Source organism: Sus scrofa, chromosome 7 (genome assembly GCF_054392235.1).
Source record: "Sus scrofa isolate SSC_HxYL_T2T_F1_AM1 chromosome 7, Sscrofa_HxYL_maternal_Yorkshire_Landrace_v2.0, whole genome shotgun sequence".
Taxonomy (NCBI): Eukaryota; Metazoa; Chordata; class Mammalia; order Artiodactyla; family Suidae; genus Sus; species Sus scrofa.
Genome location: NC_139389.1, coordinates 120,414,250 through 120,428,451, shown reverse-complemented (window position 1 = coordinate 120,428,451; position 14,202 = coordinate 120,414,250).

The window sequence follows — 14,202 nt, the reverse complement described above, 5'->3', positions numbered from 1 at the left end:
AAGTTCAGAGCTGTGAGGAGGCATTCCAAAAGCCATGAACTGAATCCTTAACTCAAGACTGGATTTTAAATCAAGTTTGAATTTATGCTTACTGTAGAAATGGTGAGTTCTTCATAGGTAAAATCTTTGTTTTATTTTCCTTTTGGCTGAACAGATAGTTTCTCAAGACCCAATTTTAACTTAATCAGTGTTTTAAGTACTACCATATGCATTAACTCAGAAACAATACAAGTCTGCAAAGGGAAAAATAACTTTGCATGAAGTAGTTCTGTTTGTGAGCAAAAACCATAGCTACATGGAAAGAGGTTTGAGATAGAACCACAGATACTTGTTCGGAATCCAAATCATCCTCCCTAAGACCTCAGCTTAAGTGCATTTCGACCAGTTAAATGGTTCTCCATTTTCCCTTCCTTAAGGAAGTTCTTTCTTTATGAAGTCATATGGCGATATGCACTGAATCATAGGGCTTCTCACTCTGCCAACTGTTGGGGTGTATAATGATGCACCTGTTAGTCAAGAAATCCCTTGGACACAAAACCATTCAGCAAAGCAGACATCCTCAAACAGACGGAAGGCCTTCAGAATGCTCTTGCTGAATGATGCAAGAGTCTCTGGTTTATGGTCATTAAGAGCAGTGATAAAGCAGCTGTATCTGAGTAAGATCTTGTCAAATATCAGCGCAAAGAATAGACATGATTACCTGGGTGCCATTCACCCATTACAGAGAGCTTTGTGTTAGTATTTCTCTTATAGATCCTTCTTTTGATAATATTTTAATTTGTCTGACTATATATTTGCTCCAGGCATCACTTTGACATTCAAAGTCTAAAACAAGATAAATGTGCAATATGTATCTATGAACCCTAGTTTTTTTTTTTTTTTAATAATGTGATTTCAGAAGGAAAATCTTGAAAGAAATGCTGAAATCCCTGGGTTGATTTCTGCAATGAAAAAAAAAAAAATGGAATTGAGCTGCTTCTTCTAAGTGAGTCTGTCCCATTTCTATTTAATCTATTTAAACTTAACTGATTTGAACTGGCTCACCAGGGATGGAAAAAGAAACTAAAATAAATGAATATTGAAAAGATGCACATCTTTTCTATTTCAATAATGACAGCAACCTGGGCTTTCAAAGATTATTTGTGTTGTGTGATGTATGACAATTGGGAGAGGGAAATAGGTTTGAACATACTGAGATACACATTACCCAGCTGCGTGGCACACCCACCACTAGTGGGGACACCGTGGGGACAGGACAGTGTGCTCAATAAATAATGATTAAGGGTGACGATGATGGAACAAATATTTGAGAACCTCTGAGGTGTGAACTACACACAGAGGTAAATGTTTATTGATGCAAAAAAAAAAAATCAAATTCAAAGAACAGATTTTAGCACCACAGAAAACTGAGTGGAGAGCTAAAGACTGAATATAATAGCCTTTTAACAGATACCAACATCGTGGATATGACTGATGTTTCGTTTGGGTTAACTGAAACTCTGTTATTGTCTTTAAGGATATTAATGGATTATTTTGTATCAGGAGATAACAACAACAACAACAACAACAACAAAAATCCCTAGAGAGAGATTTGACTATGAGTAGGTCTGAATGATAAGAACATTCTCTTCTTTTAGAGGATATAAAGATTTAAAGAGTTTCCCATTGTCAATAAAGTCCAACTTCAGACTTGTGGTTCAAGGGATGTAGATTCTCATGCCAATTGAAATATAAAAACTCAAGTAATTTAATAGGTAATATTTTTTATTTGTTAAAACAGAGAACCCTAGAGACATCATAACCTGAAGGTTTACTTGAGAATTTATGGCATTTTAAAAGAAGAAACTGTCTGCAGTTTTGTGACAATTATTTAGTGCCTGTTTATGAGTAAGACCATCCTATTTCTCAAAGGGTTAGTCTCAGCATGTAATGGGGAGAGAGAGACATATAAAATGCCCACCTAATTCCAGCAGAGCGTCCATATAGATATTTTAATTCTTTCAGCACTTTTATATGTTTCTGTCTACTAGGTAGTAAATCATGTCTTATACGATGATATTCTTCTCCTGGTTAGTACATTGCACACTGTAGGTACTCAATCAATGTGTATGTATGGACGAGATGAAGGATCTGAATAAAGAAAGAGGAGAGTTCTGGAAGAGTAGTAACATGTGAAAAGCAGAGCCATGACCCTGCCCATGAGCATCAAGGGAAATATAGGAAGGGAAGAAGGGGCTTAGGAAGAAAAGTCATTTCCTTCAAGGTCAGGCATGTCACAGTTAGGGTTTTCTGTTCTGGAGGTCTCAGAAATTCAGTCCTTCACTCCATTTTCTGCAAGTCAGGAATACAAAGAAATTGAAGACATATGGCAAGCTTATTCAAGGGTAAGACCTGATATTCCACTGAAGTTCTTTAGATTTTGTTTTTCTTTTTTTTAGGGCTACACCTGTGGCATATGGAAGTTCCCAGGCTAGGGGTTGAATCGGAGCTGCAGCTGCTGCTGGCCTACACCACAAGCACAGCAATGCCAGAACCATGTCTGTGACCAACACCACAGCTCAAGGCAATGCTGTATCCTTAACCCACTGAGTGAGGCTAGGGATCCGAACCCACATCCTCATGGTTACTAGGCAGGTTCATTTCCACTGAGCCACAGTGATAACTCCCTAGATTTTTAAAATTTATTCCATCTCATATAAATTTCCCAAAGTTTTTTAGTAGAAATATTCATGTGTTTGACTAGTAGGTGCTATACCAGTCCCCAGCTGGGGATATTATTAAAATATACTGTATACGTACTTTATTATATTTCTAAAATATAAAAATTTTGGAATTTCTAATTCTTAACCCCAAGGGTTTCAGAAAAGGAATTGTGAACATATGGAAGTTCATAAAAGGATCAAGACAAGACGTAGATTTTCAGAGTTAGTTAAAAGACTTGCTTAGAACAAGCAACACTTCATTTGGGAATCCAAGGTTTGCATCCAAGTCTTTCTGGCTCCAGCCTTATGATTCTTCCCACTGCTCAACTATTACAGTAGCAAAAGAAAAGGTGTTAACATATTTCTGGTTGTAGTTTAATATTTGCTAGGCATTGCTTTAATTACATCTGCTCATTTGATTGTTTACATAGTCTTATGACGTACATATATTTTTAATCCTAATTTTACAGATGAGCCAAAAATCCAGGGATATTAAGCAATTCATGCAAGGCCACAAAGTTGGTAAGTGGCAAAGCTGGAACTGTGAACCCATGTAGCCTGTCTCCATATTGGTGCCATAATAATCATATCATCATATAGAACTCTTGAGACCAGAATATGTGTAGGGCACTATGTATAAAACAGGTTGATGAAAAGCTCCTTGAAAAAACAAAACAAAACAAAATAATACATGTGAAAAATAAGAAGAATGAGAATAGCTGTTTTTTGTTTGTTTGTTTGTTTTTTAAGCATAAGGCTGGCAAGACCTCAACTGAATTCCTAGAAAAGACTTAAGTGGTTAAAGCCCAGTGAACATCATCTAGATTTTATACACATGACTTTGAAAAGCTTGAAGTTATCTGTTTTGCATAATTGGTTTCTACTTTATCAAGGGCATGAATTAATTATTATTACTTCCCTTCTTTCCAAAATATATTAAAAGTTTCAAGCAATTATTGTTTCGAAAGTATTTTGGTAAACCATAAAAACACCAAGTAGATATAAATAACTGAATTAAGGTATTCATGGAAGTGTCTTAGTCTAGATTTCCCAGAAAGCAGCATCTGAAGCAAGTGTTATACCTACTCCTTGACTAGGGAACACAAACCAAGGGAGCAGGCGTGAGGGCCAAAAAGTGAAGCAAGCAATGAGTGAGAATACGGCTGATTGCTGGATCTTGAAGACTGTCTTCCAAAGAGTCATTTCTCATGTTGTTTGAGTAGGTGGGTGAAAAAGTAATCTCTTATTCCCAACTTTCAGTGGTTAAGCTTTTATCCCTTGGGTACCAAGGCCCTAGCATTTCCAGATTGAGTTTGTGTGCGTGTCAACAGGGTCTTGTTTCTTGATGATCACCCCTTGGCATCTACAGGAGCACAGGGGGTTACATAGCTGGAGCAGGATGTGAGGTGGGACCAGCTCTCATATTGCTTGGGGCGCATGTAGAGCATGGCACCCAGCAGCAGCTGGATCCACAGATGGATGAGAGGGATAGAATCTGAAGTGGATGGTGCATAAGAAAGATCTAATCAGTAGTTTAATGGACTACTGTTGCATTTTTAAGTGATCCTTTCCAAATTATGTCCTATGGAATTACATAGTGTAAAATGTTAGGCCATGTGTCAGTGCAGCTGGAAAGGTATTTTGAGACAGTAGAATCATTACCTGCTCATTTACGAATAAGTAGATGCTTATTCTTCTATGCAATTGTTAATTTTAGGTAAATTATCTTTTTCTTCTGAACAAACGTGAACGAATAAAACTTTTTATAAACTCTATAAATAAATATTTTCAAAAATGGGTTCTTAGATAACCTATCTTTCATTCTTTCCATTCCTTGTTTTTTTCCCTTGTACTTTGTTCATTTCCTTGTAATTTATAAAGTGACTGTAATAAACAAAAGTCATATATCATTGAAAAGATAAAAAACATAAATGGCTACTAATTGGTACCTTTGTGTGTTAGCACTCTGGCATACCATGTGACATCTTTCAACAGAGCTTATTTATTTCAACTGGATTTTAATCTTTTTTTTTTTTTTTACAATGATTTGTCTGTTTGTCACCCCATTAAGGGCATTGAAATTGAAGAATGAGGGTCATTTGAAAATAAATCTTTAAATATACTTTAAATATACTTTATTATTCCTCCAAAATAAATCAGGAAATATGGTGAGTCCTAGAGAGTTACTTGAAACCTTAGCCATGTTGGAAAACCTTCACTGGCTTACTTGCTTAGCTTCCCCCAGCAGTCCTTATAAACAGAATTGATTCATTTAGGAGGACTAAACAGAAGCTTATATGGGAATTTGGATTATGTTTGCAAAAGCTCAAAGGACATGCCATGCTTGACACTGGAAAGAACCAATTAAATTAAATACTGTAAGGGTGGTGAGGCTAGGAGTTGTGCTGTGACCTCACAAAAGCTCTCACTGTGTGTTGTGAATTATGCTAGAAGATACCCAGCTATGAGTTTGTTTGTTTTCTTAACTGTGGTCTATGTTGTGTAGAGAGCAGCACACCAGGGCCAGGGAATGGGAGAGAAGGTATGACTCTATAAAATGGTATTAAGAGCCAGGGCTTAGGTGTCAGGCTGAACAACGTTTTGAATTCCAAATTCCCCTACTTATAGCTCTTCATCTTGGGCAGGCTACTTAATTCTAATGAACCTTTCTACCAAATTGTCATTTTAATCATGTATCTACCTGTATTGTTGAAAATGTGGAAATACATTTAAAGTTTTTCAGAACCCTCAACAAGTGTTTATTAGCATAAAGTTGTCAATTCCAAATGTATTTAGATGCCTTAAAAGCAACCTTTCCCAGTTCATCCTCAGTGGTTTTCAAGGTTTTTTGATTCAATCCCTTTCTTCTTACAAGGAACAAAGAGAAAAGCAACATTACTGAAAAATGGGCAATGGTCACAATGTTGAGAGATACTTTTTGTTTGTTTGTTTTGTCTTTTGATCTTTTTAGGGCTGCACCTGAGGCATATGGAGGTTCTCAGGCTAGGGGTCTAATCAGAGCTGCTTCTGCCGGCCTACTCCACAGCCACAGCAATGCCGTGTCTGCTACCTACACCACAGGTCATGGCAATGCCGGATCCTTAACCCACTGAGCGAGGCCAGGGATCGAACCCACAACCTCATGGTTCTTAGTCAGATTCATTTCCACGGTGCCATGATGGGAACTCCATCTGAGAGATACTTTTTAACCATTTCCCACTTAAACTGAAAATGTGTAACATAATGAAAGAGTAGTAAGACAATTCACTTGCTATTTGGACAATAGCAACTACAGGGATGTCCTATATTCCAACTTCAACTCTCCTGAAAAATAAGTTAAACCATATTGTGACTCCACAATTTACAGAACATGCATGTGAAACTGAGACATCCAAAACTCTCCAAAGTAAATCTTTGCCTCACTACTTGCTGTCATTTTTTTTCCTTCTTCCTCAATGATCCTTAGAGTTTATTCAAGGTGATAGTTATAGGAAAATCTCAAATTATTATTTTGCAACACAGTCCTCCCCTCTTCTCCACCATCCTCAAACATATTTTGAAAACTATTCAATAGATTCCCACCATACCTAGGATGAAATCTGGATCTCTTTACCCGGATTCCAAGGCCGTCCACAACTGCGTCCTGCCCCCTTTGTCAAACTCTAATTACAGCAGAGGACCAGTTACCTAAGAGGTGTTCAGTAGATATCTGGTGTCTGACTAAGAGTCTTTCTCTTGTTAGTACCCCTCTTGTTGTGCACTCCATTCATATCAAATCCCTTTTTAATACTAAGCTTCCCAGACATGCTAGTGAATCCAGGTTATGGCCCATGGTTGTGAGCCTGCCTTTCCTTCTACTCACTTTCCATCTCACCTACAACTCTTAGGGCTCAATTTAGACATTATTTCAAGGAAGCATTCTCTGCATTTCCTGGTCTAAATTAGATCCCCCTTCTATAAATTCTATATAGAATTCCCTACCATTCCCACTGTTGTATTTTATGGTAATTGCTGGTTTATCTTCTAACTTCCTGCTTTGCGACAAAATCCTTGCACATAAATGTGTTAACTATGTCTTTTCAATTTTTTATACGTTCATACTTTGACATGTAGGGCCTTGCCGACACTGGATGCTGGAGGAACTGCCCCTCCCCAGGGGTTAGCCAATTCCTAGAGATAGTAGACAGCTCCTCAGAGAGTGCCTTTCATAAGCAACCCCACCAATCCAGAGCCAGCACTGCTGACACCTCTTCCATCAGGGTGTCATACTCAGGGCTACTATTCCCCTGCCCTTGCCGTGCCAGAGCGAGGTACCAGAAAGCTAGCATCTGTCCTGTGCCTCAGAGCTCCCTGACATTATTCTAACTAGCCAAACTTAAACCTACTTACCCTGCCTCACCCATTCCATTTCACAGATACTATAATAAAGTCTTTTGGCCATGTTTTCCTCCCACTTCTTCTGCCTCATAACTGATTCCTATGCTTCCCCATGTGGCCCTGCTTGGCATGGCATGCCCTTTTCTGGGAATACATAAGTATAACAAACTGTCTTTCCAAAGGCAATTGTCTCCTGATCTGTTAGCCTTGCAATGTTTACATAATAATATAACATATATTAAAGCAATAAAGACTTAAATCTCTTTTGTTCACATTGAATGTCCAGTCTTTACTATGGTAATGCAGTAAATGCTATCTGTGCATATTAGCGAATAAATAGAGAACACTGACACTGATTTAGTACTATGCTTGTTATTTGAATCTGCTTCCCTCTCCTTCATTTCTATGAATTATTAAAGAACAGTGCATAGCATAGCTTGTTTGACAGTAGAATTAAGTTTTTGCATTTTCTTCAAAGTTATTGACATCAAATATTGCTCTTAATAAAAAAGTGTTCCCTTATTAAAAAACCTCTTTTTTCTACTTCTTAGTTTGATTGCTCTTAAGAGCTTTATCCTTTGACAAAACATTTGGTTGTGAATCAAATATATTTCCTGCTGACACATCTTTCTAAATCCTGTTCATTATGATTGTACCTAAATATAGTTAAATGTAACTTCAACTGTCTTGTGTTCTGACATAGTTGTGGGTGATTTACTTGTAAAAATATTTCAGGAGATGAGAAGACGCAGGGGTGGTCTATTTTGGACTTTAGGTTGGCAACACTCACATCTCTGCTGGTCACACCTGCCATATGTTAGCTTCTCTTTTCCAGCAACGGTTCTCCTTCTCAAGAGTGACTTGGAGGCAGGAGGCATCGCTTCTAACTTCTAGATCCTAGAAGTGCTTGTGTTTGCATATCAAGTAGTTTTCTTTTTCTTGAAGCATCTCAATGCTATGTTTTCTTGAGATGGTTGAAATGGTCATCCTCCCAGCCATTTCCTTAAGTGCCAAAAAGCAAATCTCTTTGTTCCTTAGAGAAGCTGGCATGGGGCAAGAGGAGGATCAGGACTGCTTTGGAAAACAAAATGAAAACTCTAAAGACGGTGTTATAAACAAAATGCCAGCTCTATAGCATGCACCCAGTAAAATGAACTTGATTTATACAGGGCCAGATACAGAATGAAGGTGAGTGTTGGGTAAGGCAGTTAGAAGTAAAGATAAGAAGGTGATATTAGAGCTACTTTTCCTCTGCTCATTTTTTTATTTTTTATTTTTTTGAGCCCAAACATTGTCAGTGACCTAATTTTCCCCAAAGCCAAAGATTAAGGTTTTAGTTACAGACTGAGATATTCTTTCTGGGATCTTTAGAATGATTTTCCTTGATCTTTTCCTTTTTCAACATAACTCTCATTTTCCCATTGTTCTGGCTTCTCTTTTGACTCTCTCTGCTTGGTACTTGTCAACAAATATAATGTAATTCCCTAAACATTTTAGCAACTCTAAGTAAAGATAAAAACTTTTGGGGCCAGAAGCAATAATAGAATGTAAGTCATTGTTTTCATTTATAATATTTAAATTATGAATGAGACTTATATGAACAAGAGCCATCAAACAGATCGGAGTATTTTGAGTCCCACAACCAAAGAGTTTATCAAGGGTATTGTATATATAGTGTTACCTCTATTCGGGCCTCAGGGCAATGTTTTTAGATAGTATATGTCTGTTGCTATAAGTAACTATATATAATTAAATTCATTAATTTAATATTTAATAAAAATGCCTATGAGAGTCGAGGCAGGAGCTTTATGTCATAGCATCCAATCAATTTATCATATGAAAACAAAGCAAGAAAACTAGATGAGACAAGAAGTCCAAAATGGGAAAAAGTTGTTCTGAAGGCACAGACTTTCCCGAGATACTGAGATTTGGATGCAGAGATTTTTTAACAAAGAGAATCTGGCTTCAGTTATGGGCCAGTATCAGGTTATCTAGGACATTTGTCCATCTCTTTCTGAGTTTTTTGTTAGTGAGGGGTGGGGAGGGATTAAATACATGAGATCAACCAGAAGTTTGGAAACAACCAAATTTGAAAGATATGTGATTTATAATAAATCCTTCACCCAAGGCAGGATTGCTAATCGGGGTGTTTTTGCTTCCTCCTTATCTCCTTGGATCCTCTGCCACGATACCCATGTTGTTCAGACTCTGCCCCGTTGACTAAAAGGTAATTTCTCCGTCCTGGTGTATGACAGTTTCCTAAGTGCTAATAATATTTCATTTTTCCCTTTTTTACATTTTTTTTTTTTGCTTTTGTAAGTAATCTCAGTTTTTTTTTTTTTTTTTTTTTTTGGAAGAGACTGTGATCCCAGCCAAAAATAATATATTTCTCAGTCTTCCTTAAAATACTTTTGGCCATGTGACTAAGTCCTGGTCGCTGAGAACTAAGCAAAAGATTCTGGGTCCTTCTTGGAAGACTATGCAGTCTGAGAAGAATACACTTTTGTACTTCCCACCTTCCTTTCTTCTGCTCCCTAGATCACAGGTACGATAGCTGGAGATTCTGCAGCAATTGTGGATTATGAGGTAATCTGGATAACGGAAACCAAGCATGTAGAAGTAGAAAACCCCAGGACACCTGAGCCTCTGAGGCACTAAGTGGAGCTACTAAAACAGTCTTGAACTCCTGCTCTCAGAATGTTGTTACATAAATGAATACAGTCTTACCTGTTTGAAGTATTCTAATAAAATGTCTCCATTACTCCAGCTGGAAGCAATATATAATGAATATAAATCCCCGTTTTTAAACTCTATGTGTATTTCAAAAACAGTCTTAAAGGCATACTCTCCTTATTCTCATTTTCCTTCCACATCCCTGATTTTTCTCTGTCTTGTAACCCTCTGGAGGTAGCCGTGGTTTCTCTTAAAGTGCATAATCTCTGCAGTTAGAGAGATTGTGGGATAAAATTTCTTACTAATCATGTCACCTGAGATGATTGGCTTAACCTCTCCATGCCTCTGTTTCCTTCTCTGATGGTGTGGGTAATAGTAAGGAGGAATAAGGAAGAAGAAGCAGGAGTTCCCGTCCTGGTGCAGTGGTTAACGAATCTGACTAGGAACCATGAGGTTGCGGATTCGGTCCCTGCCCTTGCTCAATGGGTTAAGGATCCAGCGTCGCTGTGAGCTGTGGTGTGGGTCGCAGACGCAGCTCGGATCCCACGTTGCTGTGGCTCTGGCGTAGGCCGGTGGCTATAGGCTGGTGGCCACAGCTCCGATTCGACCCTAGCCTGGGAATCTCCAAATGCCATGAAAGTGGCCCTGGAAAAGGAAAAAGACAGAAAAAAAGAAAAAGAATAGAAGAAGTATATAAATCCCTTATAACAACACTTTGCACATAGCATGATTGCAACAAAAATAATAAATATAGTAATAATTATCATCATTATGTTTTTCCAACAGGTATTATTTTTTAAAATAGGGTTAGCACTCTCAGTGTAAAGTTACACAGAGAACTTTGAGTATTAGCCAGAAGGATATTTTTTTAATCCCATAGGGACCTACCTGTCCTAAACGTCTTCTCTAAAGTGGTACAACTGGGGAGTTCCCATCATGGTGCGGCAGAAATGAATCTGACTAGGAACCATGAGGTTGCGGGTTCGATCCCTGACCTCTCTCAGTGGGTTAAGAATCTGGTGTTGCCGTGAGTTATCCCCGTTGCTGTGGCTGTGGTTTAGGCCAGTGGCTACAGCTCCGATTCGACCCCTAGCCTGGGAACCTCCATATGGCGTGGGTGCGGCCCTGAAAAGACAGTAATAATAATAACAATAATAATAAAGTGGTACAATTGGGCCTTGTACTTGACAAATTTCTAGTGCTTGAAGACACATGCCCTGTCCTCCTTGAATGTTTTTTCTTCTTTTGACCATGCCCACGGCATATAGAAATTCCCAGGCTAGGGACTGAACCTGAGCCACATCAGTCACCTGAGCTGCTGCAGTGAAAACACCAGATCTTTAAGCCACTGTGCCACAAGGGAACTTTTTTTTTTAATTCTGTGTTGCTAAGCAGGCTTCATTTTTTAAAAAATTTTCTTCATACAACTTGCTTTAAGTTGCTTAACACAAGTGAACTAATAATCTTAAGAAAAAAATAACAATTTCTAAAACTAAGTATTCGAAGGAAATAATAGCATCGTTTTTAAAAGCACAGGCTTTGGATTCAGATGGACCTAGGCTTGATTTTGAGTTTTTCATTCACTAACTGTGAGCAAATTAATACCATATTATCTAAGTCTGAGTTTCTTTGCCAATAAGATGGACAATAATATTTGCACTTCTAGGGTGGTGATGAAGCTTGATTGAGATAATGCTTGTAAAACATTTAGTGTGTACCTGGCATGTCACACATGAGCAATGAATCAGGACTGTTTTTGTTATGAGTCCTAGTAATAATGCTAACAAAGAAAATGCATAATCACATTTTAATACAGCCCAGTGGTTAGTATTGCAGTTAAGTTCTTCTACGAAATGACTATTCATTGGTATTAGCAATGTTAAAGAATGGAGCAAATAAGAATGTGAACATATTCACACAAACAAAATATTTGAAAAGCTAGATAGAAAAATGGAACTTTGAGCTCAAGTTAGAAATTAAGAATCATAAGCCTTTCTCCATGTTGTATTCCCTACTTAGATATACAATTTTAGATTGATTTATGTAAGGTTGGAGGTAAAATCATTTTGAAAGACTTTTAAAGGGCAGCAAATAGAATAGATCAATAGACTTCAAGAGAGAGAGGATGATTAAAAGGATATAAAAACGTAGTTGAAATTATATGAACCTGAATTATTGAGGAGAAAAGAGAGCATTATGGTTTTGTCTGACTTAGACTTATTAAAATAAAATGGGGCTGGGGAAGAGGCACATTGCACTACCACAACCTCTAGCAGATATTTAAAAAAAAATCTTCATTTTGTTGAAAAGGATAAATCACACACATGTCTGTGGTTTAAAATGGCTTTAAAGACATGAATAGCCAATGCTCCAAAGGAAAGATGCAGAAAGGACTTTTCAAAACCTCTTTTAAATACCTGCTAAACAGAAGTTTAAGGAAGAATATCCTAGGTCTTATACCCAAAGAGTAACTTTCAGAAAGGAAGACCTCTACTTGCAAAACGGACAGAATTTCAGATTCCCACATGGTACAACAATATGTCAGGACAGACTCTGAGAAACAGCAGATTTCCAGGAAAAGAGATCTCAGTTGGAACTGCTGGGAGGGTGGGGATCTGATTCTTGGAGGAGATGTGCCCTCAGTTCAAGCTATTCCAGCTCCTTCCTATCCTGGGAACAGTTGCAGTTGAATATTATTAAACCTCTAGGCAGAGTTTGAAGATCAAATAGATACTAAGTGGAAACAATGACAGAAGGAATCTGTATAGGATATTGACTATTCTGGAATCTACTTTTTTCTCCAGACAACCTGATGGCTCTTTCTTGATCTGTCAACAACAGTAATGAAAAAAAATAAGATAGAAGAGGGTGAAATAGACATGTGATAGATTTTTTTCCAACCTTTATGATGATATTATTTGAAAACATGTATTATGAAAATCTTTATGCATGCACAATAGCAGGGAGTCAGTGAATTACCAGGCACCTGAACCCCAGTATGAAAAACTATATGCATTTTGCCATCCTTATTTCATCTATTTCCTTCAACTTTTTGTTTTGTATGTTAGAATGTTTCAAAATAGATCCAAGGCACAATGTCAATTTACCCTAAGCATTTCATTATATATATTTTACATCCGTATACAGTTGTCCCTCAGTATACTCTGGGAGTTGGTTCCAGAACCCCAACGGATACTGCAAATCCCAGGATGCTCAAGTCCCTTATATAAAATAGTACAGCATTTGCATATAACCTACACAGTCCTCCTGTATATTTTAAATTATATCTAGATTACTTAAAATACCTAGTTCAATGTAAGTGCTATATAAACAGTTGCTGGCATGTGGTAAATTTAAGATTTGTGTTTTAGACATTTTTGGAGTTTAAAAATATATTTTTAATCCTGTGGTTGGGCTGAATCTGTGTATACAACACTCAGAAAAATAGAGAGCCAACTGTATATGTATATATGTATATATGTGATGTAGACATAAATATATATAATGGATAACATATAATAGTAGAATATATATGTATACATATGTATACTTACTTGTCTCAATGATTTTGTTACATCTAAAAATTTTAAAATAATTTTTAGTATTATCTAACAGTGCACTTTCAAATTTTTCCAACTATTCCAAATTATTATTATTTATAACTGGTTTGAATCAGAATCAAAAAATGCCCACTTACCGTATTTAGTTGTTATACTTTGAGCTTCTTTCATACAATTATTGTTGAATATATTGAGTTATTGTCCTTTAAGTTGCTTCCTCATGACATCGGTTCACTGGTTTCTTTTGGCTATTTTTTTTTGTAACTGGGAGGTTACATCTAAAATTTGCTTTAAAAAAACCAACTCTTTAGATGCAGTTCTGTAACATTATATTCAAAATGCATTATCTTCAAAGAAGTTTCCGTTCCTCATTTCATGTGCAATGGGGAGGGACCCCTTTTTCCATGGAAACCTTGGGACTCTTTTCAGTCTTTAGTGTCATGGGGTTGGTCAGACTTGATCCTGGTTGTTCTGTGCTTTGCCCACTCAGGTGCTATTAATGAACTATTATCCTTTGTAAAGTCCCACAGGCCCCTGATGAAATCTCTGTTTCCCACCATATTTTCTACTTTGGATGTTGGAACATCTTTATTCTGACTCCATGTCTATTCAGGTTACTGGTTCTCCTAGGATCTCTGGAGAGTCCTGGAGAATATTGGCTTCTTTCTCTGAACCACTGAAGAGTGTCCAAGACTCCAGCAGGTTTTTCTCTGGGCCTCCCATGCAGCCATCTTCCTCAAACAGTTGTTCAATCTCATACAAAAACACATTGTAAACCTCCCAGACATAAAACACCTCTCACTATTTGGATTTCCTCTCAACTTCTCTGAGGTTTCTTATCTTCCTGGAAAGCTGCACACACACACAGACAGACAGACACACACACACAA